Here is a 26,165-nt window from a genome sequence, read left to right as displayed (position 1 = left end):
CAATGGAGATGGGATGGCTTTGTAAATAATAATGAACTAGATTTGACCCACAGAGTTTTCTCCACAAGACCATGAGTCTTAGAAACTAGAGGCTACTTCACATTGTGCACTTCCAGAATGTAGCATGTAACTTATGATCAGAGTTAAATTTTTGTTCGTCGAATGAATGATGTATATGAATTAGTAATTGAATGAATAAATGCATGCATGCACAATGAAAGAGTGACTGATGGATCAAATGTTCAATTTCCAGTTTAAACTGCCTTTCCCTGAAAATGCAAATTGCATATAAAATCATTTATTGCATGAACACTTGATATTGTACAGCTCTACCAAAAATAGAGAGGAACTATAGTAGTTGTTTTACTACCTCTAAATGTCAGTGCTTATCACTAGATTCAAATCAGGACATTCCCAAAAATGTAATGTGCAAGTTTCATATTTAGTAAGGCTTTGAAAAAACTCGTTAAAACCCTGTACTCATTCCCAATTTCCCCTCAGGGTCCCTTTGGGAGACCAGAGGCAGCTGGAAGCCACTGTGGATGTCAGAGTGAAACAGTGAGTTTGAACTGAATGATGCTAAAAATAAAGTGAATGGTGGTGCCACATGAAGGATTAGCCATAAAGGACTTAGGCTTTCCTCAGAATTACAGTTATCTCTGAAAAGCTGTTTGAACTGATACTATAAGTGGGAAGAAATTCTGACAACACATCATAAGGGATTTTCATAGAGAGATTAACTGTATTGGTTCATGAAACTCAGATATGTCCAGAGAGTATAGGAAAGGTTAGAGATTTTAAGTTTTATTGAAAATAATTTTTTTTAAGTATCAGACCCAGGTTTTGTGAAAAGTAAGAATTTTAAGAACTAGTATTTAGTTATTTGCTATTAAGTCACAGGATGTGGTGAGATTTAGCATAGGCTAGTAAGGATGATCTATTTCAGAACCAAAGACCGGGTACAAAGTTCTAGTTGTAAAACTAACCTATGCAGTCTCTGATAATTCCTTAACTATCCCAAGTCTTGCTTTTTTTTTTTTTTAATCTAAATGATGTGAATAATAATGCCACATCAGTTATGTTAGAGCAGATAATTTGCACAACTGTAAAAGAATAAACAGATTGTAAATATTCTCTTAAGGAGAAGAATGTCTTGGTGTGGATTTTTTGCATTTCATTATAGCTAGCATAACAATATTGAAAAGAACTGTAGATATCAGCCCACCAAGATCTTAACTCTAGTTTGGAAAGACAGCTCTCTATCTCATCCTTTCTTCCCCTACTCCCACTTACACAGTGATTCAGCACCACTATGCACTAGATCCTGAGCAAAATACACAAGGTATCCCCATATCCACTTCCACAGTCTCTCATTCACTCTCCAAAATAACTTAGAAACTTAAATTTGCCGCAGTGCAATTCTAGTGTTTCTTAAGAAAGGGATCACAATTCTTGAATTTCCTTTACCACCCTCTTACAGACTTCCAGCCTAAATTCTTAGTCCTTATGATGTATGTATATATCTCATGCATATTTCCAAACATAATTTGTATCTGTGTGAAAAATTCCTGTTGTGGCTCAGTGGAAATTAACCCAACTAGTATACATGAGGGTGCAGTTTCAATCCTTGGCCTCGCTCAGTGGGTTAAGGACTGGCATTGCTGTGAGCTGTAGGGCAAGTTGCAGACCTGGCTCAGATCTGGTGTTGCTGTGGCTGTGGTGTAGGTCGACAGTGCTCTGATTTGAGTCCCAGCCCAGGAACTTCCATATGTAGCACTTTAAAAATAAAAAAAAAAAAGCAATTGTATAATAATTTAATAATAAGGATAGTATTATGTCTTCATATACAAATATACAAACATCTCATTTATGCTTCAGTAGTTGAAAAAAATGGAATGCTTTACAGTCTGGACTTGTAAAATGTAAAATGATCCCTTTCTGAATCCCAGTGCTCTCATTAGCAGCTCTGTGACCTTGGCAATTTATTTGGCCCCTCTGTCTCAGTAGTTGTAAAGAAAAAAGTAGGCGTAGTAAAGGTACCTAAACCTACAGGCTGTGTTAAAGTTAATGAATAAATATAGGTAAAGAGCAAGGAATAGTTTTGGCATATAATAAGAATAGTGATCATTATATGTATTACTTTGTGTGAAATTATATAGTTTTATACATTAATTCTAAAGTATGTATGGATATGAGAGAGCTAAGGTTAGTATATAGGCTATATACATATTAAGTGCTGAACACTTGTTTTTCATTAAAATAAGCCTTCTCTTATTTATTTCAGAAGGATTTCTTGACTGTCTGCTCAGTCTAGGCTATGTATCTAGTGCTACTGATGCAGATATAAACAAAAAATGTGATAAGCATGGAACTGTGATAATGCAGGATTAAATTCTGTGACCCAAACAAGAAAAGCAGATATGCATAAATGACTTAATTAACTCCTAAATTTTATTTTCACTTTAACTGTTGTTTTTGTACAATGAGAAAGTACTGAGCTTAGGTAGAATAATCTACTATGAACCAGCCAAATACAGAGGATACCATTATATAAGGAAACATCTCTATCCTTTTTTTCCCAGGATGCATTATTTTGCTATATAATGAGTAGATTTAAAGTATAAGTGTGATTATATACTAATGTTTTAGCTCCCTCCGAAAAAGATGATTATCAGTGTTAAATCCATATAAAGCACTTGAGAAGAAACAGAATAGAGATGAGCATGATACTTATCAGAATTAAGTTGGGTATAGAATTTGACACACATGAAAATGCATAATGATACCTACAACCCTGCCCTTCTTTCCAAATTGCCATGACATATGTAAGACTTTTTCAGTGAAGTCCATTAGCTAGGTCTATAAAACCCTCGTAGGAGAAATACTGATTTTCAGTACATTTCTCAAATTAAGTAATTTGGGGGGTAATTCAAGAGTTTTGAAATCATTAAGACTACTTAGTCCAATTATATAGAGTCTGCATCACAGTTACTACTTTGAATTTTCTTTTGTCTATCTTAAAATTAGCTTTTAGCTATATTATTTATAAATGTAAGTTAAAGAAAGTAACTATTATTTTCCTTTTTTGGCGGCCATTCTTTACATAAACAGTAGAAACATAGTGATTTACTTGCCACTCTATATTCAATTTATAGGGAGTAAAAAGGGGCATTTATTGTGAGATGCATATTCATAAAATATATACCTAGGACTATAACTTGACTAAATTTTTTAATATATTCTGTGCCTTCTAAGCGTCTCTATAGAAAATCAAGTACTGTTTTCTTTATAAGGTTATTTTCTTTGATCACAGTCCTATATTTTATTCTTTGATCAAGTTGTTTTATTTTTTTTTTTCTGTCTGCTTTCATTTATCTAACGCCCTGCTGTTTGCTTCACTCTCATTAAATGTTGCTGGTTTTAGAGTGAAATAAGTTTTCTTCACTGTGGTTTATTGTGATCTCAGGCTTGTTTTTCTTCTTTTCTTGCTTTATTTTCCTTTTGCTCTTTGTATATACTGAAAGTCTCTTTTTTAAATAGAAAAATGAAAAGAAGGTGAATTTTCAAAGAAGCTGCATGGTCCTAAATGAGACATCTAAGTTAATGGCCATTCAATTTATTGGAACAAAAAAACAATTCATTTGCTAATTTTCCAAATGGAATTTTTAGGGCAAACTCCACTTCCTTACCTTTTTGGTTTTTAGTGGTATGAATTTAGCAAGTGGGGAGAGCAAATCAGGGTACCACAAAAAAAAAATTTTGGAAGCGCATTCATATTTATCCAAATTTCTGCACTGCATTTGTGGTTCTATTTAAGATATAAAAAATCATAAGAGCCCATTATTTCCATTAGCATAAATCTGATAAGCAAGTATAAAATCATAGTTTAAAAAAGGACTTAGAGAGCTGAGCATGTAAACATAAAATGATGACATTTCCTAGGAAAGAATGGATCTATAGCTATTTTCCCTAAGGTGGAATGTTGGAAGGAAGAGGAATCTTCTAGAGAGAATAGTTAGGAGAAAAATGCCAATTTTTATCAAACTTTTAGTGGTTAAATGTGTTCTGGTTCAACAAATTAGAATCTTTAAGAATTCCAGCTGAGGAGCAAGCCTGCCAAGGGCCACCAGTTTCCCCCCATGTTCTTTCACTGAATGGAGTAGGGTAGCATACAAAGTCTAAGGGAGTAAAAGAAAACCTATAGAGATTCTATCTGATGCATAAACGGCAATCATTAAAAGGGAATGCAACTGCCTCCTGAATGTTAGGCAAACAGTGGGAGAACTCAAGGAAATCCTTCTGAGAAAACATCAACTCTTTGCTAAGATTACTTCAGGATCTCTTCTGGGTCTGGGCAATATATAAGAAAGAGATTGCCAGGTAGAGAAAGAGAATGTCAGGATAAAAAAAATGCAGAACTCTCCAGCATTCCAAAAAGATATAGGTGTTGTAAAACAAAAAGAGAGTTGTTTCAGAAACCTGGTGGCTGTGAACTAAAGTGTAAAGAAATATACAGCCTGCCCAGTATAAATCCCATGCTCTGCTAAAGGAAAAGAACTGATCCTACCTCCAAAATATTTGAGACAGTGATAAAGCAAATCTAACTAAAACCACCACAAACTCTACATGAATCTCAAATACAGAACAAATTGCATTAGTTTCCATAATAGTGGCCTGAAAGGAAAAACGGTCATGAACCTTCCTGGGTTAAATTCTAAATTCACTTAAACTTCTGGGTTAAATGTCTGTTTTTTTTAAAATTCATACAGTCTGATCTATAATAAAAAAGTTATGTTAGATTAAAAAAAACAAAACAAGGAATTGTGGCTCAAATCAAGAGCATGTATAGTCAGTGAAAGTAGACATAGAGATAGCCAGATGTCAGAATTATCACACTGAAATTTCAAAATAACAATGGCAAATAAATAAAATTATCAAATATAAATGATAGACCACATGCATGAACAGATGGAAAATTGAAGATGGAGACACAACAGAGAATGTTATAAACAAAAAGATACTTGAAATGATAAAAACTCACTTAAGAGATTTAGCATAATATTAATCACAACATAGGAACAGTGTATTTTTTTTCTATTGGAGTGTACTACTTATCATCTAGTTAGCTGCCTAAAACAACATACATTTAGTCTCACGGTTTCTGTGAATCAGAAATCTAAGCACAGCCTAGATGAGTGCTCTGCTTAGGGTGTCACAAGACTTCAGTAAAGATGTTAGAGGCTTACTGAGGGAAAGTTCTACTTTATGCTTCCTTGGGTTGTTGGCATGATTCATTTCTTGGAAGTTGTAGGATGCATGGCAATGTGTTTCTTTAAAACCAGCAATCAGAAATAAGAGGAAGGAGAGGAAGGGAGAGATAGACTCTAATACAATGAATATTAAAGTCTTAGGTAACCACAGAAAATTGGTTAGAAACAAGTCACAGGTTCTACCCATACTGAAGGGAAGGTAGTTACAGAAAGTGTGACTATCAGGAAGAAAAGGCCATGGGCCACTTTAAAGCCTGTGTATAATAGTCAACTTCAAGGTGATAGAAAATACCACAAATCAAACATAAATAGAAAAAAATTCCAAGATTTGTAGATGAATGTTTAACTGTTCAGCAAATGAGAAAATTAAAGCTCCCGAAATAAAGGAGAGAGAAAGAAAATATATCAGCACAGATAATTTCCAAAGTTTTTGAAATTTGATGAAAAATAATGCACAGGATAAAAGCTCAGCAGACATTATCCAGGATCAACGCAAAGATAAAGAAATCTAGTTACATCATGAATAAATTTCTGAAGACCAAAGAGAAACTCTTGAAATTAGCAACAGGATGGCACATTTCCGTCTGAGAAAATAGGATAATAACAGCAGCTGGCTTCTCATTGGAGGAAAAATACAGGCCAGAAGAAATGGAAAGCTATCATTAAAGTACTGAAAGTAAATAAAAGTAACCACATAACCTATACTTCACAACTGAAGATGAAATAAAGATGTTTTCAGAAATACAATAGCTGAGAAAATTTGTTTTACATAATAAGAAATGATTAAAGAGCTTCTTCATTCTTAAGGGGTATGATATCAGAAAAAATCCATAGTCCACGGGAAGGAGTGAAGAGCATTCAGAAAGGAGAAATATAAAGTTAAAGGTAGAGGACATTTTTTGTATGTGTTTAAACTTCTATAAATGAGCATTAACTGCTAAGAGAAAAAGCAATACTAATGTCTTGCAAGGCTTTATAACATAATTAGTAATCAAATACATAGCACAATATATAAAATGATAGAAGAAATAGAAATAAAACTGTAATATGTAAGTTCTTTACAGTATTCATAAAGTAATGAGATACTATCTGAAGGTAAAATGTGATGCATCGAAGGTGAAAATTGTAATCTTTGGTACAGCTACTTAAGTTTTAGCCAAAATGCCTAATAGTGGAGGTAACACTGAAAGAATAGACATTTAATTTGATTCACCTAAATAAGGAAGAAGGGACAAAGAAACAAATAAATATGAGACAAATAAAAACAAACTATAAGCAAGACCTAAGTACAAACATATCAATAATTACACTAAATGGACTAAACAAAAAATAAGAAGGCAGAAAATTCAGTCAGTATAAAAAGTAGAGCCCTAGAGTATACCATGTTCAAGAAACACAATTTAAATATAAAGACACAGAGGAATGAAAGTTAGAGAGTAGGAAATAATATAATATTCAAGTGACTAATAAAAAATGTGGAATGGCTATGTTAATTTCCAGACAAAGCGGGCTTCAAAACAAAGATTATTACAGAGATAACAAAGGAAATTTTATAATGATAAATAGGGGACTTTATAAAAGGATATAATAGCCCTAATTATGAAAATGCCTAATAACACTGCTTTAATATGAGACAAAAAATTGACAAAAAGGAAGCATAGCAAAATCAATCATCAATGTTGGGAGATTTTCATAACCTCCCATTTTGCAGTAATTGGTAGAAAAAGTAAGGAAAATATTAGTAAACATATGGAAGATAAGAACCACTATTTTCAAGCTATCCTAATTATTGTTTGTAAAAACACTCTCAACAACTGCTCATATTTTTTCTTTCTTTTTTAAGCAGGCACTTAAAAAAAAAGACTTTATACTGATTCATAAAACAAGGATCAACAATTTCAAAGAATGGAAAGTACAAAATATATTCTCAGGCCATCGCAGTATTAAAGATACAAAATAAATGAGGAATTCCCCTTGTGGCTCAGTGGGTTAAGAACCTTACTAGTATCCATGAGGATATGCATTCAATCCCTGGCCTCTCTCACAGGGTTAAGGATCTGGCATTGCTGCAAAGTGTGATGGAGGTTGCAGATGTGGCTCGGATCCGGCATTGCTATGTCTGTGTCATAGGCCTGCAGCTGCAGCTCCTATTCTACCCCTAGCCCAGTAACATCCATATGCCCCAAATGTGGCCCCAGAAATGAATAAATAAATAAATAAATAAATAATAAGATTTTGACAAAATCCCCAAATACTTGAAAACTTAGCAACACACTCAAATATTTCATGTGTTAATGAAGAATAAGAAATCAAATTTGAAAGTATTTTTATTTGAATGATATGAAAACATGTCAAAATTTTTGAAAAAGAAGTAAATGCAGTGCTTTGTGGTAATTTTTCTTAAAGCTATAAATCCTTATATTAGCATAGATGGGTCTAAAACCAATAATCTGTGTGTTCAAGTTATGAAGCTGCTATTAAAATAGCCAATTAAAATCAAAAGATATAAAATAATAAAAATAAGAATGAAAATCAATGAAACAGAGGATGTGCTTTTTAGTCAAAGATTCATTTTCGAGATTAATTAACATGTTAATTCTCTACGAAAATTATATAAGAAAAATAAAACAAATTACCAAAAATCAGAAATGAAAAGGGGGGGGCAGATGTCATAGAACTTTAAAAGATATTAAGAAGATAATATAGACAAATTTTATGCCAATAAATTCATTAAAATAAAGATAATTAAAACCTTTTGAAGACAAATTGCAAAAATGTCATTTTTTACAGACACTCAGAAGTTAGAGAGCAGACACTCTTCAACTAAAGTTGTGAGGGCAGCATAGCTAGGATTTTAAAGTGTGAGAAAATACTATGCAAAAAAATAAAACCACAGAGAACTCCTGTTGAGTCTCAGCTATAATGAACATGACTACTATCAATGAGGATGCAGGTTTGGTACCTGGTCTCCCTCAGTTGGTTAAGTATCCAGCATTGCTGTGAGCCATGGTACAGGTTGCAGACATGTCTTGGATCCTGTGTTGCTGTAGCTGTGGTATAGGTTGGCAACTGCAGCTCTTATTCGACCCCTAGCCTGGAAATGTCCTTGTGCTGTGGGTGTGGCCCTAAAAATAAATAAATAAATAAACAAACAAATAACACTATAGGCTAATACACATCATGAGCACATATCCAATCATTTTTTAAAAATAAATGCAAGTTTTATCCCCAAATATATGTTAGAAGGAGGATATGGAAAGTAGATTTATACTGGGAATGCAATGTTGTTTTAATATTCAAATCCCAGTCTATGTAATTTATCACATTAAAGAAAAAAGAAATGTCATACCATCATCTCAGTGACAGTGAAACACATGACAAAATTCAACACCTTTAATGATTTACAAGAAAAAAAAAAAAAGAAAACTCAAGAAACAAATAACATTAAAATTTTTTCTATCAAAATTAGGAATAGATTTTTTTAGTCTGAGAAAATACATGTACAAAAATCTTATAGCCTACTTTATATAAAATGGTAAAACTTTGAATGTTTTTCCAGAAACCAGGTAAGGATATCTGCTTTCACCAATTTTATTTTATATTTACTAAAAGCCCTGGCCCAAACACTAAAGGACAAAAGTAGAGAAAAGGCAAGAATTGGAAAAGAGGAGGTAAAATTCGTCATTCGTAGGTGACATGATTTTGTATGGAGACAATCCAGTGTTATTTGGCCAAAATTTGTAAAACTGGTTATAGATTTATCAAGGTCCTAGAGTACAAAGTCAATATACAAAATAATTGTATTTTATATACTAATGATAAAAACATTTTTAAATTAAATAAAATTTAATTTTGTATCCTGTGACTTTGCCAGATTCATTGATGAGCTCCAACAATTTTCTGAGAGCATCATTAGGATTTTCTAGGTATAGTATATGTCATCTACAAATAGTGATAGTTTTACTTCTTCCTTTCCAACTTGGATTCCTTTTATTTCTTTTTCTTCTCTGATTGCTGTGGCTAGGACTTCAAAAACTATGTTGAATAGTAGTGGTGAGAGTGGACAGTTTGGCAAAGTCACAAGATACAAAATTAATACACAGAAATGACTGCATTTCTATATCCGAACAACAAAAGATCAGGAAAAGAAATTAGGGAAACAATCCGATTTACCATCGCATCAAAAAGAATAAAATACTTAGGAATCAACCTACCTAAAGAGACAAAAGACCTGTACTCTGAAAAATATAAGACACTGATGAAAGAAATCAAAGATGACACAAATAGATGGAAAGACATACCATGCTCTTGGATTGGAAGAGTTGCTATTATCAAAATGAATCTACTACCCAAGGCAATCTACAGAGTCAGTGCAATCCCTGTCAAATTGACATTTGACAAGGGACATTCTTCACAGAACTAGAACAAAATATCTTAAAGTTTGTTTGGAAGTATGAAAGACCCAGAATAGCCAAAGCCATCCTGAGAAAGAGAAATGGAGCTGGAGGAATCAGGCTCCCTGACATCAGACTGTACTACAAAGCTACCATATGATACTGACACAAAGACAGAAATATAGATCAGTGAAACAGGGTAGAAAGCCCAGAATTAAACCCACGTATCTACAGTCAACTTATCTATGACAAAGGAGGCAAGAATATACAATAAAGACAGCCCCTTTTGATAAGTGGTGCTGGTAAAACTAGACAGCCACATGTAAAAGAATGAAATTAGAACACTTCCTAACACCATACACAAAAAGAAACTCAAAATGGATTAAAGACCTAGATATAAGACCAGATACTATGAAACACTTAGAGGAAAACATATGCGAGACATTCTGTAGCATAAGCCACAGCAACATCTTCTCAGATCCACCTCCTAGAGTAATGACAATAAAAACAAAAACAAACACATGGGACTTAATTAAACTTAAAAGTTTCTGCACAGCAAAGGATACCCTAAACAAAACAAAAAGACAACCCACAGAATGGGAGAAAATATTTGCAAATGAAATGACTGACAAGGAATTAATCTCCAAAATTTATAAATTTGAGCACCTCCTGTGCTCAATACCAAAAAAACCTAAACAACCCCATCACAAAATGGGCAGAAGATCTAAGCAGACAGTTCTCCAAAGACATACAGATGGCCAAAAAACATGTAACAAGATGTTCAACATCACTAATTGTTAGAGAAATGCAAATCAAAACCACTATGAGGTACCACCTGACATCGGCCAGAACGGCCATCATCAAAAAGTCTATAAACAATAAATGCTGGAGAGGGTGTGGAGAAAAGGGAACCCCATTACACTGTTGGTAGGAATATAAATTGGTACAATCACTGTGGAAAACAGTATGAGATTCCTCAGAAAACTAAAAATAGAATTACCATTTGATCCTGCAGTCCCACTCCTAGGCATCTATCCAAAGAAAACCATGACTCCAAAAGATACATGTACTCCAATGCTCATTGCAGCACTATATACAATAGCCAAGACTTGGAAACAACCTAAGTGTCCATTGACAGAGGATTGGACAAAGAAGATGTGGTACATATACACAGTGGAATATTAGCCATTAAAAGGAAATAACAGCATTTACAGCAATGTGGATGGACCCAGAAATTATCATGCTAAGTGAAGTCAGTCAGACAATGAGACACCAACATCATATGCTATCACTTACCTGTGGAATCTAAAAAAAGGACAGCATGAACTTCTTTGCAGAACAGATACTGACTCACAGACTTTGAAAAACATATGGTTTTCAAAGGAGACAGGTAGAGGGGTGGGAGGATGGGCTGGGAGTTTGAGATTAAAATGCCATAAAATTGGGTTGTGATGATCATTGTACAACCATAAATGTAATAAAATACATTCAGTTAAAAAATTTTTAAAAATAAAATGACAGGGTACAAATATGTAAAAAAATACTATTTATAATTACTAAACATATCAAATAGCAAGGGAAAAATCTAAAGGAAAGTGTAATATATTTATATCTGGATGGAAAACTACAAAGCATTGATAAAAGAAATTAAACAATATCTAAAAGATTGAAAAATCTACATATTTATAGATGGGAAAGCTCAATATTAGATGATCTTTATTTCCCATAAAACTTATTTATAGATTCAACATAATTCCAACTGAAGTCCCTACAACCTTTTTTTTTCATTTAAATATGCAAACTGATTAAAAACATACAAGGAAATGCAAAGGATCTAGAATAGACAAAACAATATTGGAAAAGAAAAGTCATCTGAAATTTCTATTACTATATTTGAGGACTTGCCATAAAGCTACACTAATCAAACAGTATAGTGTAATGATATACAAATGGATCAATAAAACAGTATAGAGAGTACAGATATAGGATATACACAGTCAATTGGTTTTCATGTTTCTAAATTAATTAAACTTGGAAAGTAAATGTATGCCTTGTTTAACATATAAGATTATCTATAGGGAAATAATGTATTCCATACCAAAGATATTAAGTTGAGATAGATTGTGGGTCTAAATATTAAAACTAGAATAATAAATTTTTAGAAATAAGAAAAATTAGAATATCTTGGTGAGTTTGGGGAGACAAACATTATTTAATCAGAATACAAAATATACTAGTAATGAAATCAGCTAAATAAAAACAATGTTGAGAAAATGAGTAGGTAAGTCATAGATAGGATAAAATAATCATTGTAATGCATTTTGAAAAAAAGTCTTCCGTCTGAAACATACAGAGAACTCCTATAAAGTAATGATTAAAATACAGAGTTTCCAATAAACATGGTCAAAAGAATTTACCAGAAACTTCATAACAGTATTAATATTAATAGCCAAAAATAACATATTAACAATAACTATCAATAAAATGCAAATTAAAAAATGCACACCTACTAGAATGGACAATGTAGAAACTTTTTAAAATTATGTATAGATATAGATATAAAATATCTGCAAAGATAGAGAGCAGTTGTAATCTTATATATTGCTGATGGAATTTTATTTTATTATTATTTTTTTAAATTTTTAAATTTTTCTTATGATTTTTTTATTTTCCCACTGTACAGCAAGGGGGTCAGGTTATCCTTACATGTATACATTACAATTACAGTTTTTCCCCCACCCTTTCTTCTGTTGCAACATGAGTATCTAGACAAAGTTCTCAATGCTATTCAGCAGGATCTCCTTGTAAATCAATTCAAGTTGTGTCTGATGAGCCCAAGCTCCCGATCCCTCCCACTCCCTCCCCTTCCCATCAGGCAGCCACAAGTCTCTTCTCCAAGTCCATGATTTTCTTTTCTGAGGAGATGTTCATTTGTGCTGGATATTAGATTCCAGTTGTAAGTGATATCATATGGTATTTGTCTTTGTCTTTCTGGCTCATTTCACTCAGGATGAGATTCTCTAGTTCCATCCATGTTGCTGCAAATGGCATTATGTCATTCTTTTTTATGGCCGAGTAGTATTCCATTGTGTATACACAATATACCATTGTGTATTCCACCTCTTCCGAATCGAATCATCTGTTGATGGACATTTGGGTTGTTTCCATGTCCTGGCTATTGTGAATAGTGCTGCAATGAACATTCAGGTGCACGTGTCTCTTTTAAGTAGAGTTTTGTCTGGATAGATGCCCAAGAGTGGGATTGCAGGGTCATATGGAAGTTCTATGGATAGATTTCTAAGGTATCTCCAAACTGTTCTCCATAGTGGCTTTACCAGTTTACATTCCCACCAGCAGTGCAGGAGGGTTCCCTTTTCTCCACAGCCCCTCCAGCACTTATTATTTGTGGATTTATTAATGATGGCCATTCTGACTGGTGTGAGGTGATATCTCATGGTAGTTTTGATTTGCGTTTCTCTTATAATCAGCGATGTTGAGCATTTTTTCATGTATTTGTTGGCCATCTGTATATCTTCTTTGGAGAACAGTCTCTTCAGGTCTTTTGCCCATTTTTCCATTGATTGATTGGTTTTTTTGCTCTTGGGTTGTATAAGTTGTTTATATATTCTAGAGATTAAGCCCTTGTCAGTTGCATCATTTGAAACTATTTTCTCCCATTCTGTAAGGTGTCTTTTTGGTTTCTTTTTGGTTTCCTTTGCTGTGCAAAAGCTTTTCAGTTTGATTAGGTCCCATGGGTTTATTTTTGCTCTAGTTTCTATTGCTTTGGGAGACTGACCTGAGAACATATTCATAATGTTGATGTCAGAGAGTGTTTTGCCTATGTTTTCTTCTAGGAGTTTGATGGTGTCCTGTCGTATATTTAAGTCTTTCAGCCATTTGGAGTTTATTTTTGTGCATGGTGTGAGGGTGTGTTCTAGTTTCATTGCTTTGCATACAGCTGTCCAGGTTTCCCAGCAATGCTTGCTAAATAGACTTTTTTTTCCCATGTTATGTTCTTGCCTCCCTTGTCAAAGATTAATTGACCATAGGTGTCAGGGTTTATTTCCGGATTCTCTATTCTGTTCCATTGGTCTGTCTGTCTGTTTTGGTACCGGTACCACACTGTTTTGATGACTGTGGCTTTGTAGTATTTCTTGAAGTCTGGGAGAGTTATGCCTCCTGCTTGGTTTTTGTTCCTCAGGATTGCTTTGGCGATTCTGGGTCTTTTGTGGGTCCATATAAATGTTTGGATTGTTTGTTCTAGTTCTGTGAAAAATGTCCTGGGTCATTTGATAGGGATTGCATTGAATCTGTAGATTGCTTTGGGTAGTATGGCCATTTTTACAATATTGATTTTTCCAATCCAGGAACATGGAATATCTTTCCATTTCTTTACATCTTCTTTGATTTCTTTGATTAAAGTTTTATAGTTCTCGGCATATAGGTCCTTTACCTCCTTGGTCAGGTGTATGCCAAGGTATTTGATTTTGTGAGGTGCAATTTTAAAAGGTATCGTATTTTTGTATTCCTTTTCTAATGTTTCATTGCTGGCATACAGAAATGCAACTGACTTCTGAATGGTAATCATATATCCTGCTACTTTGCTGAATATATTAATCAGTTCAAGTAGATTTTGGGTTGAATCCTCAGGGTTTTCTATGTATAGTATCATGTCATCTGCATACAGTGACAGTTTGATCTCTTCTCTTCCTATTTGGATACCCTTTATTTCTTTGGTTTGTCTAATTGCTGTGGCTAGGACTTCCAAAACTATGTTGAAGAGCAGTGGTGAGAGTGGGCATCCCTGTCTTGTTCCAGATTTGAGTGAGAAGGCTTTCAGTTTTTCCCCATTGAGTATTATATTTGCTGCGGGTTTATCATAAATGGCTTTGATTATATTCAGGAATGTTCCCTCTATACCCACTTTGGCGAGGGTCTTGATCATGAATGGATGCTAGACTTTGTCAAATGCTTTTTCTGCGTCTATTGAGATGATCATATGATTTTTGACTTTTTTTTTGGTTAATGTGGTGTATGATGCTGATTGTTTTGCATATGTTGAACCATCCTTGTGAACCTGGGATGAACCCAACCTGGTCATGGTGTATAATTTTTTTGGTATGTTGTTGGATTCGGTTGGCTAAGATTTTGTTGAGAATTTTTGCATCTATATTCATCAATGATATTGGTTGATAGTTTTCTTTTTTGGTGGTATCTCTGCCTGGTTTTGGAATGAGGGTGATGGTGGCATCATAGAATGTCTTTGGGAGTATTCCTTCTTCACCCTTTTGAAAGAGTTTAAGGAGGATGGGCACCAGTTCCTCTTTATATGTTTGATAGAATTCACCTGTGAAGCCATCTGGTCCTGGACTTTTATTTGTAGGGAGTGATTTTATGACGTCTTCAATTTCATTTCTAGTGATCGGTCTGTTCAGTTGGTCTGTTTCTGCTTGATTCAGTTTTGGCAGGCTGTAAGATTCTAGAAAATTGTCCATTTCTTCCAGATTGTCAAACTTGTTGCCATACAGTTGTTCATAGTATTCTCTTATGGTTTTGTGTATTTCTGCTCTATCCATTGTGATTTCTCCTTTTTCATTTATAATTTTGGTTATTTAGGTTCTTTCTCTCCTCTTTTTAGTGAGTCTGGCCAGGGGTTTGTCAGTTTTGTTGACCTTTTCAAAGAACCAGCTCTTGGTTTTATTAATTTTCTCTATTGTTTTTTGAGTCTCTATTTTATTGATTTCTTCTTTGATCTTTATAATTTCCTTCCTTCTGCTGACTTTACGACTTTTTTTGTTCTTCTTTTTCTAATTCATTTAGGTGGAGGGTTAAGTTGTCAATTTGGGATCTTTCTTCTTTTTTGAGAGAGGCCTGTATTGCTACAAATTTCCCTCTGAGCACTGCTTTCGCAGCATCCCATAGATTTTGAGAGGTTGTGTCTTCATTATCATTTGTTTCAAGGTAGTTTTTAATTTCCTTCTTGATTTCCTCATTGACCCATTGGTTTTTTAGTAGCATGTTGTTTAGTCTCCATGTGGTAGGTTTTTTCTCTTTCCTTTTCCCATGGTTGATTTCTAATTTCATGGCATGGTGGTCAGAGAAGATACTTGAGATAATTTCTATGCTCGTAAATTTATTGAGCTTAGCTTTGTGTCCCAATATGTGGTCGATTCTTGAGAATGTTCCATGAGCATTTGAGAAGAATGTGTATTCTGCTTTTTTTGGATGTAGTGTCCTGAAGATATCAATGAAGTCTAACTTTTCTATTGTTTCCTTTAGGATCTCTGTTGCTTTATTGGTTTTCTGTCTAGAGGATCTGTCCATTGATGTGAGGGGGGTATTAAGTTCTCCTACTATGATTGTATTCTCATCAATATCTCCCTTTATGTCTGTTAATATTTGTTGTATGTATCTGGGTGTTCCTGTATTTGTGGCATATATGTTGACGATAGATAGTAACATCCTCTGCTTGGATGGATCCCTTAATCATTAAGTAGTGTCCTTCTTTGTCTGTCTTTATGTCTTTTGTTTTAAAGTCTATTTTGTCTGATATGAGTGTTGTGACTCCCGCTTTTCTGTCATGTCTATTGGCGTGAAATATTTTTCCCCACCCTTTCACTTTCAATCTATATGTATCTTTTGTCCTAAGGTGAGTTTCTTGTAGGCAGCATATTGAAGGTTTTTGCCTTTTTATCCACTCAGCCACTCTGTGTCTTTTGATTGGGGCATTCAGTCCATTGACATTTAAGGTGATCATTGATTGATGATTATTTATTGCCATTTTGAACCTCGTGTTCCAGATGATTCTATGGTTCCCCATTCTTCCTTTCTTTCTTTTTTTTTTGGTTGGATGGTCTCCTGTTATTATCTGTTTGAGTTTTTTTTTTTTTTTTTTTTTTTTACATTTTTTGCAAATGCAATATTTGGTTTTGGCTTGTAGTTGCCCTGTTTTTTAAGTATGCTAACCCCTTCCCATAATTGTGTGTTTTAGCCTGATGGTCCTGTAAGTTCAAACCCTTCATTACTATATTAAAATTAAGAAGAGAAACAAACAAAAAGGGTTAGTTATTTACTTCCTAACATCCCTTGTCCACATTTTATGGTTTTGATGACTCTTTTTAATTTTTTTCTTTTTAATTTTATTTTGTTTGAAGCATGTTCATGATTAAATCTGTATGCTGGCTTACTTGAGTGACTGCTCTCTGATTGCGGTTTCCTCAGTCCTAGTTCTTCCTCTTCTTTTTTTTTTTTTTTTCCTTTTCTTTTTTCTTCCCTTTCCTTCCTTTCTTTTTGGTTTAGAGAAGCCCTTTCAATATTTCCTTTAACCTGGGTTTTGTGTTGCTGTATTCTTTAACTTTTTGTTTGTTGGGAAAAATTTTTATTTCCCCTTCTATTTTAAATGATATTCTTGCTGGATAGAGTATTCTAGGTTGCATATTTTTTCCTTTTAGCACTTGAAATATCTCTTGCCATTCCCTCCTGGCCTGTAGTGTTTCTGTAGAGAAATGAGCTGATAATCTTATGGGGGTTCCCTTGTAGGTAACATTCTGTTTTTCTCTTGCTGCCTTGAGGATCCTCTCTTTATCACTAACTTTTGCCATTTTTATTATGATGTGTCTTGGTGTGGATCTGTTTGGGTTCAGTTTGTTTGGGGCCCTCTGTGCTTCTTGTATCTTGAACCCAGTATCCTTTAGATTTGGGAAGTTTCCATCGATAATTTCTTCAAATATATTTTCCATCCCCTTATCTTTTTCTACTCCTTCTGGAATTCCTATTATGCGTAGATTGGCCTGCTTTATATTATCCCATAGGTCTCTTATATTGCTTTCCAGTTTTTTGATTTGGTTTTCTGTCTGTTGACCGGATTGGGTGATTTCCATTATTCTATCTTCCATATCACTGATTCGTTCTTCTGCATCATTCATTCTGGTTTTTACTGCTCTTAGTTCATTTTGCATTTCTGCAAATGAATGTTCTAGTTTTTCTTGGCTCCTCCTTATATTTTCTAGTTCCTTTCCGAGGGTGTCTGCATTACTGTTCATATCTTCTCTTAATTCCTTCAGTATTTTCACTATTTCTCTTTTGAACTCCAGGTCTGTCAGACTGCCGAGATCTGTTTCATTGTTGACTGTTTTAGGTGAGTTCTCCTGTTGGTTTGACTGGGGGTGGTTTCTCAGCTTCTTCATCTTGCTTGTTGTTTTCTTTCTCCTGAGGGAGTTGTACTCTCCGTGATCGGGCAGTGTTTGCCTTGTCACTGCCGTGGAATATTTCCTGAGGGCTGGCGTTGTTGGTCAATCTTTTTTGAGGCAGTGTGGCTTTTCTGGAGTGTTGATGGGGCTAACAGTGTTTCTTTGAAGCAAAGGAGGACTTCCTGAGGGCAGACAGGACTGGGAGGTCCACACCACGATGGTAGCAGATTTCAGTTGGTCATGCAGAGCTTGCTCTGGTGTTTTTAGGCTGTGGGGTTCTTGCAGGGGGTTGGTGGTGTTGGGCAGCTGTTCCTCAGGAGTGCAGCATCCCCTGGGGGCTGGAGCAGCTATCTGGGTCACTGGGAACCTAAGAGGCTCTTCCCTAGGGCAGCCCAACTCAGAAGGACGGCCTGAGAATGTAGGCAGATCTTTTCACAGTCTGGCCAAGCTTGTTGCAGCTTTTCTGGGCTGCCGGGGGTCCTGCCTGGAGCTGGCAGTCCTATGCAACTGCTCTGCTAGGTCTCGGCACCCCCTGGGGGCTTGGGTGGGTAGCAGGGCCGCTGGAAACCCAAGAGGCTCCTCCCCAGGGCAGCCTGACTCACAAAGACTGTCTGAGATCTTTTCCCGGCTTGGCCAAGCTTGTTGCAGTTTTTCTGCTCTGCAGGGGGTCCTACCTGGAGCTGGCAGTCCTATGTAGTTGATCCACTAGGTCTTGGCACCCCCTGGGGGCTTGGGTTGATAGCAGGGCCGCTGAAAACCCAAGAGGCTCCTCCCTGGGGCAGCCTGACTCAGAAAAACCGTCCAAGAATTAGGTAGATCTATTCACGGCCTGGCTAGGCTTGTTCTAGCTTTTCTGGGCTGCAGGCCTTTTCTCGGGGGCTGGTGGTGTTTGGTGCTGCTCTGCGGAAGGGTAACCCCTCCAAAGGGCAAGCAGGCCTGTGCAGGGACAGCCCCTGCGGTGGTAGGCTTCAGGCAATTGTTGAGGCCAGCCCTCCTGGATGGCAGGTAGCCCCAGGTCTAGCGAGAGCATAGGGGGTGGCAGGGGTGGGGGGAGGGGATGCACTGGGAAGCACAGCTGTCTGCTAGCTAGCGGGCCTGTAAGCTTGCTGTGGCATGGGGAGTATTCTATAGGGACCCACCCCTTCTTCTCTCCCCTCCCCAGCACGGGCGCAGACCAGGCTCTTCTCCCAGGTTCCCTCTGATGCGGCTTTCCACTTCCCTGCCCCTAGAGTATTGCTCCCTTCCTCTGCGACAGCTTTGTTTTCTAGTCTCCCAGGCAGTCTCTGCACTGTGAAACTTGACAGACCGGTTTCTAGACCTCCCAAGCAGTCTCCGCTCCACCCTGCCCCACTCAGCCCTTTCCCGGGGACTAACCTCTGGAGCCGAGGTCTCGGTGCCCAGGCCCCCCCCCCCCCAGGCGTCCCTCGGCCCTTTCCCAGGGACTAACCTCTGGAGCTGAGGACTCGTTGCCCAGCCCCCACCCAGGCGTCTCAATTTTTGGTGACTGTGCCCGTAGTTCAGATGGTCCGTTCGGTTCTTGATGGACTTTTCAGTACTCCAACTTACTGCTACACTCTTCTCTGCATCTGGAGATTCCTCCGGTTCGTTTGATCTTTCCCCCAAGTAGGTGACTTTCCAGGGTGTGGGATCCCTTTCTCCTCCGCAGTTCCCTTTCAGGAGCGCCCGTCCCGCTCGGATTCACCTTCTCTCACTCTCCTCTTTTCTCCCGTTCTGCCCAGTAATGTCACGAACTTCTTGCCGTTATTGGAGTTTAAGTTCCTCTGCCAGTGATTGGTTGCTGTTCTGTGTAAGTCATTTATTCTGTAGATGTGCTTTTTTTGTTGTGTTTGTGTGAGAGGGCGAGCGTGTCCCCCTACTCCTCCGTCTTGTCTTCCCCGCCCCCCAACCGCTGATGGAATTTTAAAGCAAAACAACCATTTTGGTGGGTCCCATGGAAGATTCTATTATAGTTAAATATACAACTGAACTTCCTGTACATGTATACAACATATAATTGTCTGTACCCACAAGGTCACTCGTAAGTATTTAACCAAAAGAGTTAAAAAACTGTCAGAAAAAAAGGAGCAAAATTACATGCATTTTTATAGCAGCCGTATCTGTGTATTAGACTTATCCCAGATACTCATCAATAAAACAGGAAATTAACAAATTCTGGCGTATTAATACAATTGAATGCCACTCATCAAAATGAAAACAAAATAAAAAACTACACTGAAACATACAACAGAGGTGGATCTTCATATACATATATACACACACTATAATGAATGAAAGAAATCAGACATGAATGAGTATATATTCTATATATCCTATGAAATCAAAAGTCAGGATATTTATTTTCATGTTGAATATTGAAAGGTAATTACATCAGGGCAAGCATGGAATCACTGGAAGGTAACTTAGAGATGACGAAAATGTTCTGTATCTTTTTCAAGATGTTTTTACATCAGTACCTACAATTCTCAAAATTTATTAAATTGAATATTTAAGAACTATGTACTCTATCCCGTATAAATTATGAAAAATAATTTATACTCAGTAATAAAATAATTAAATGAATAAATGAAAATTATTACCATTACTATTTACATTCTGATGTCAGGTAATTAATCTCTATGGACCTCAGTTACCTTCTTCATAAATTGAGGATAATAAAATCTGCTTTATAATTTGGAAGCTCATTTTTCCTATACATAAGCTGTTATGATACAAAAGAACTTCAAATATCCCTAACTGAATATTCAAAATGTCATATAATTAGTTAATTATAGGAATAAATAATTAAATTTTAATAGATAAAAAATCAGGAAACATTAGATAGATATTTTAAAATTTGTCAGTACATTTACAGAAGATAATTTTCAACATATAAAATTAAAAGTTTGCCAACATATATTTAACATTTCTACTTTTTAATTATTTTTCTTGAAAATTCCACATTAACTTGGAGATGTACAAAGCAAAATTTCAATTTTTTTCTAAGTTAGAATGTGAATGACTGTCAGATAGTCCAGTTGACCTCTAGACAGAGTTTGGTTACATTTATGAGTTTTCAAAGAGTGAACTTAACATTTATTGATAAATTTGAGTTTGCTAGGCTTCTAAAGACTTTTATGTACTGATAGATACATTTCATTCTGATTTTTCAAGCTGCTAGAGAGCTTCCAAGGACTATAAATTTATTCAATTAAAGATAATGGGGAGGAGTTCCCTGGTGGCATAGTGGTTAAGGACTTGCCTTTGTCACTGCTGTGGTGCTGGTTAGATTTTTGGCTTGTAAACTGCCAAAAAAAAAAAAAAATTATGGGGAGATGATTGCATGTGAAAAGGAAACCACTGATTCATTCTAATAATAAATTTCAATTATTATTTGTGTTTCAAAATTAAAACATTATGGTACATTATGGTAGCCTTTCTTCCTTTTTACTTGAAAAACTGATACACTAATTAAATGAAACAATTTTTAGGCTAATACAAACAAATCACATACTATCCACAAACTTAAACCAAACTTTTTTATTTTTCTTTTTTTGGCCCCTTTTTTTTCTTTTGTTTTTGTTTTTTGGAAGGAACAATTTTTTTATTGTAGTAAATTGTTAGTTTTAAGAATGAAAGAATTATCATTAAATGCTTGCTCTATTTGTTAGCTATTTGACCTTGTGAAAATTTCTCAAGCTTGAGCATCAATTTCCTAAAATGAGATTAACATCTATTTTTTTTTGAGATTCTGAAATATATTTTAGGACATTTTTAATTGCTAGGAATCAAAATGAATTTTTAATAAGATTTAACAATTAATTTTAGAATTACTTAAAGTTGCAAAGATAATGCATGGACTTTCTTTATACTTCACACCAATTTTCTTAATGTTAACATATTGCATTACCATTATACATTTGTCAAAATTAAGCAACCAGCTTTTGTATGCTATTATTATCTAAACTCCAGACTTTATTTGTATTTAACTAGTTTTTATACTCATTTTCTTTTTTCCTTCCTGAATTCTAAATAGGGTAGAGCAATGTAGTAGCTCATCATGTCTTCTGTAATATTTTCTCACTGTTTCCTTAATTGTTTCTGCCTTGATAGTTTTGAAAATTGATGGCTAGATGGTTTTGTCTTTTGTCCCTCAATTTGAGTTTAATTATTATTTTTTTCAAAATAGATGAGTGTTACTGGTTTAGGGGAATAATGAAGTATTACCCATCATATGATATTATGATATCAAACTAACATCCCTAGTGATTTTATCTTTGATCATTGGGTTAACATAGTGGTATTTGATATTTAGGTTGTAATCCAAATGTATCTATTATTTATTATTTTTTATGCTAAAATTGTTTGGCTTTGACCATTAAGAACTCTTTTGATTTACTTCTGTCTTATTGGCATGTCCCCATTCTTTGATTTTTTAGTGTTTTCTTGCTTTTGGCACTATAAGATATTCCAAATTCATTACATATTTTCCCTGCCCTAGCCTAGAAACACCCTTTTATCTAGTGAGGCTTGGTTTCTTTCACTGGAGGATAGCACTTAGAAACCAAAGTGTTACGTGTACTTGTGGCTTCCTGGGTGTCAGTGTTCTAGGCCCTATCAGGGCCCTTATAGTCTCAGAGTTAAAATATGTAGGTATGCACATTAACCCAAGTATATACACATATCTACTTTCTATTTATGTATATGTCTGTCTCTATCCATCCATCCTAAACATGAGCACATATTGTCTCCAGCTTTAATCCAGTAACACAAGGATTAATTGTAACTTTCTCCCTTGCATTTTTTTACGAAGAAACTGGGGTCTACCATCTACCATTTGTTCATTTGTATATTACACCTTAGTACAAATGTAATACAGCATAGAATTGTTGACATATGTCCATATAAAAAAAATTGCCAACTAGGGTACCATGTACCTATATAGTTCCTTTCCTCTTAAGTTTTTTTTTTTTTGTCTTTTTGCTATTTCTTGGGCCACTCCTGCGGCATATGGAGGTTCCCAGGCTAGGGGTCTAATCGGAGCTGTAGCCGCTGGCCTACGCCAGAGCCACAGCAACGCAGGATCTGAACCGCGTCTGCAACCTACACCACAGCTCATGGCAATGCTGGATCGTTAACCCACTGAGCAAGGGCAGGGACCGAACCCGCAACCTCATGGTTCCTAGTCAGATTCGTTAACCACTGCGCCACGACGGGAACTCCCCTCTTAAGTTTTTTTTAATTTGAATTTCTTTTTTTTTATTTTAAACAATTTTTTTTCAATTTTGTATTGTTCAGCAAGGTGACCCAGTGACACACGCACACACACACGCGCGCGTGCACACACACACACACACCCACACATATATATACATACATTCTTTTTCTCACAGTGACTAGATATAGTTCCCAGTGCTATTTTATCCATTCCAAAGGCAATAGTTTGCACCTGTTAACCCCAAATTCCCAAAATGGCTTAAAGACTTAGACATAAGACAAGACACCATCAAACTCCTAGAAGAGAACATAGGCAAAACATTATTTTACATCAAACTTACAAATGTTTTCTTAGGTCAGTCTCCCAAAGCAACAGAAATAAAAGCAAAAATAAACCAGTGGGACCTAATCAAACTGACAAGCTTTTGCACAGCAAAGGAAACCATAAAAAACCCCAAAAAGACAACTTATCACAGAATGGGAGAAAATAGTTTCAAATGATGCAACTGACAAGGGCTTAATCTCTAAAATTGGAGTTCCCATCGTGGCACAGTGGAAACAAATCCGACTAGGAAACATGAGGTTGTGGGTTTGATCCCTGGCCTCGCTCAGTGGGTTAAGGATCTGGTGTTGCCATGAGCTGTGGTGTAGGTTGCAGATGCGGCTCGGATCTGGTGTTGCTGTGGCTCTGGTGTAAGCCGGCAGCAATAGTTCCGATTAGACCCCTAGCCTGGGAAACTCCATATGCGTGGGTGCGGCCCTAATAAGACAAAAATAAATAAATAAAATAAAATATACAAACAACCTATACAACTCAACAGCAAAAACGCCAACAACCCAATGAAAAAAATGGGCAAAAGGCCTGAATAGACATTTCTCCAAAGATATACAGATGGCCAATAAGCACATGGAAAAAATGCTTAACATCACTGATTATTTGAGAAATGAAAATCAAAACTTATATGAGGTACCACCTCAGGCCACTCAGAATGGCCATCAATAATAAGTCCACAAATAACAAGTGCTAGAGTAGTGTGGAGAAAAAGGGAACCCTCCTACACTCTTGGTGGGAGTGAAAATTGGTACAACCACTTTAAAAAACAGTATGGAGATACCTCAGAAAACTAAAAATAGAACTACCCTATGACCCAGCAGTCCCACTCTTGGGTATATATCCGGACAAAACTTTCCTTGAAAAGACACATGCACCCGTATGTTCATTGCAGCACTGTTCATGATATCTAAGACATGGACACAACCTAAATGTCCATCAACAGTTGAATGGATTAGATGTGGTATGTATATACACAATGGAATACTCCCTTTAAGTTGTTATATGAAAACTTAACGTGCACACAAATCCTTTGCACAGAGTTGTTTTTCCTTTTTTAACAACTTTATTTATAGTCCTCCAAATCTGGAAAACAACCAAAATGTTCTTCAGCTGGTGAATGCAAAACAAACTACAGTATCCTTATTGCATAATACTACTGAGCAATAAAAATGACTGAACTATCGATTTTTACAGCTACCTGGGTGAATCTGAAATTCATTTTACTAAGAGAAAGAAACCAAACCCAAATGGCAGTATGTTGTTATAATTGCACTCACATGACATCCTAGGAAAGGCAAAGAGAAAACAGATATTTGGTTGCTAGATGTTCAAGTTAGGCGAGAAAAGTGCTATTGATGGGAAAGAATATTGACAGGGTATTTCTTAAGATGAAGGAACTATTATGTATGACATTGGGATAGTAAATTTGTATATTTGACTAAATCAATAGAACCATACATCACAAAGATAAACTTTAACTTATGCAGATTCAATAAAAATAATCAACAGGATGTCAGGAGTGCTAAAATTGAATGAAGACTTTGATGTCTCCCTACCCTCTCCCTAAACAAACCTATTACAAATTATATTAGTCTGCTTGGGCTGCCATAAACAAAATACCATAGACTATACGACTTAAATAGTTGAAATTTATTTCCCACAATTCTGGAGTCTGGGAAGTTGAAGGTCAAGCAAGGTACCAGCTTATTTGGTTTCTGGTTAAAAACTCTCTTTCTAGCTTGAGGAAGGCCCTCTTATTCTATCCTCAAATGACCTTTCCTTGGCATATGTACACTAAGAGATCTTGTTCCTCTTAAAAATCTACTAATCCTATCAGTTTAGGACCCCCACTCTCATGACCTTATTTAATCTTAATTACCTCCTAAAAACCTTATTTCCACATATATCCACATTGCCAGCATGGAATGGAGGACTAAGGCTGCAACATGAGAATCTTGGAGGGTGACAGGTCAGTCCATAACACATATGTACTACATAACTTCACTGCGGACAAAAGTTTGGGAAATGCAAACTTTTGGGAAATGTGTTTTTGATATAACTTTGGGAAATGCATTTTTGATGTTTTGACTGGAAACTATATGTAGAAAGTCAAAATGAACTTTATAATTGATTCATAACTTTTACAGGCTGTGTTGCTTTGTTTTCTACCCCCAGCTCTAAGAGTTGATATTAATTTGATGGTGCATCTTAAAATTTATGGCATTGCGTATCTTATAGAGATTAATTTGATAACATCTTTAAAGCTTATAGTACAACTTCAAACACAGAATAGGCACTTAATTAATAGTAGCTGTTGCATTTATTAAGCCCTTTCCTAGTTAAATTAACTGTAAATATATGATTCTTCCTCTGCTTTTTGACAGAATATTTGAATACTTCTGTGTTATAAGGGGCATTATAGTAGTAATAATAATTTTAAATTATCTTTTAGCTTTCTATTGAATGGATGTACGCTTATTTACTTATTCTTCTATTTTCAGACATTCAAATTACACCTGGTTTGTGTTTTGTTGCAGTGTTCTTGTATTTGCCTAAAGCTGTTTCAGAGGTTTTAATCTTAAAATAAAAATGAAGCATTTTAAAAACATGGTAAAGATCAAACTGATTTTAGAATATATCTTTACAGTTATCTGAGTTTGTCAATAATTCCAGATGTGAGGAATTTGACTTGTAGCTACCCTAATTAATAATCCCTATGGTCTTTTAAACTGAAATTCTTACTTTTTTTCCTCTCAGTGTTGCC

General features: G+C 35.5%; 1 protein-coding gene across 7 annotated transcripts in view; it reads left to right on the top strand.

Annotated features, from left to right (window-relative positions):
• LOC106510491 (uncharacterized) overlaps positions 1-26,165 on the top strand; it is an 883,709-nt gene that overhangs the window by 241,441 nt on the left and 616,103 nt on the right. For 2 of the 7 annotated variants that reach the window (XR_014805817.1, XR_014805818.1), the window contains exon 1: positions 19,291-19,476. The exons of 4 other annotated variants lie outside the window; for them this stretch is intronic. The gene's annotated coding sequence lies outside the window, so the exon portion shown is untranslated. Of the gene's footprint in view, positions 1-501; positions 559-19,290; positions 19,477-26,165 lie in introns of those variants that run through there. One more of the 7 variants, XR_014805820.1, reaches the window with a different exon arrangement.

This window comes from Sus scrofa, chromosome 6 (assembly GCF_054392235.1).
Source record: "Sus scrofa isolate SSC_HxYL_T2T_F1_AM1 chromosome 6, Sscrofa_HxYL_maternal_Yorkshire_Landrace_v2.0, whole genome shotgun sequence".
Taxonomy (NCBI): Eukaryota; Metazoa; Chordata; class Mammalia; order Artiodactyla; family Suidae; genus Sus; species Sus scrofa.
This window is presented reverse-complemented; position numbering and strand designations above follow the sequence as displayed.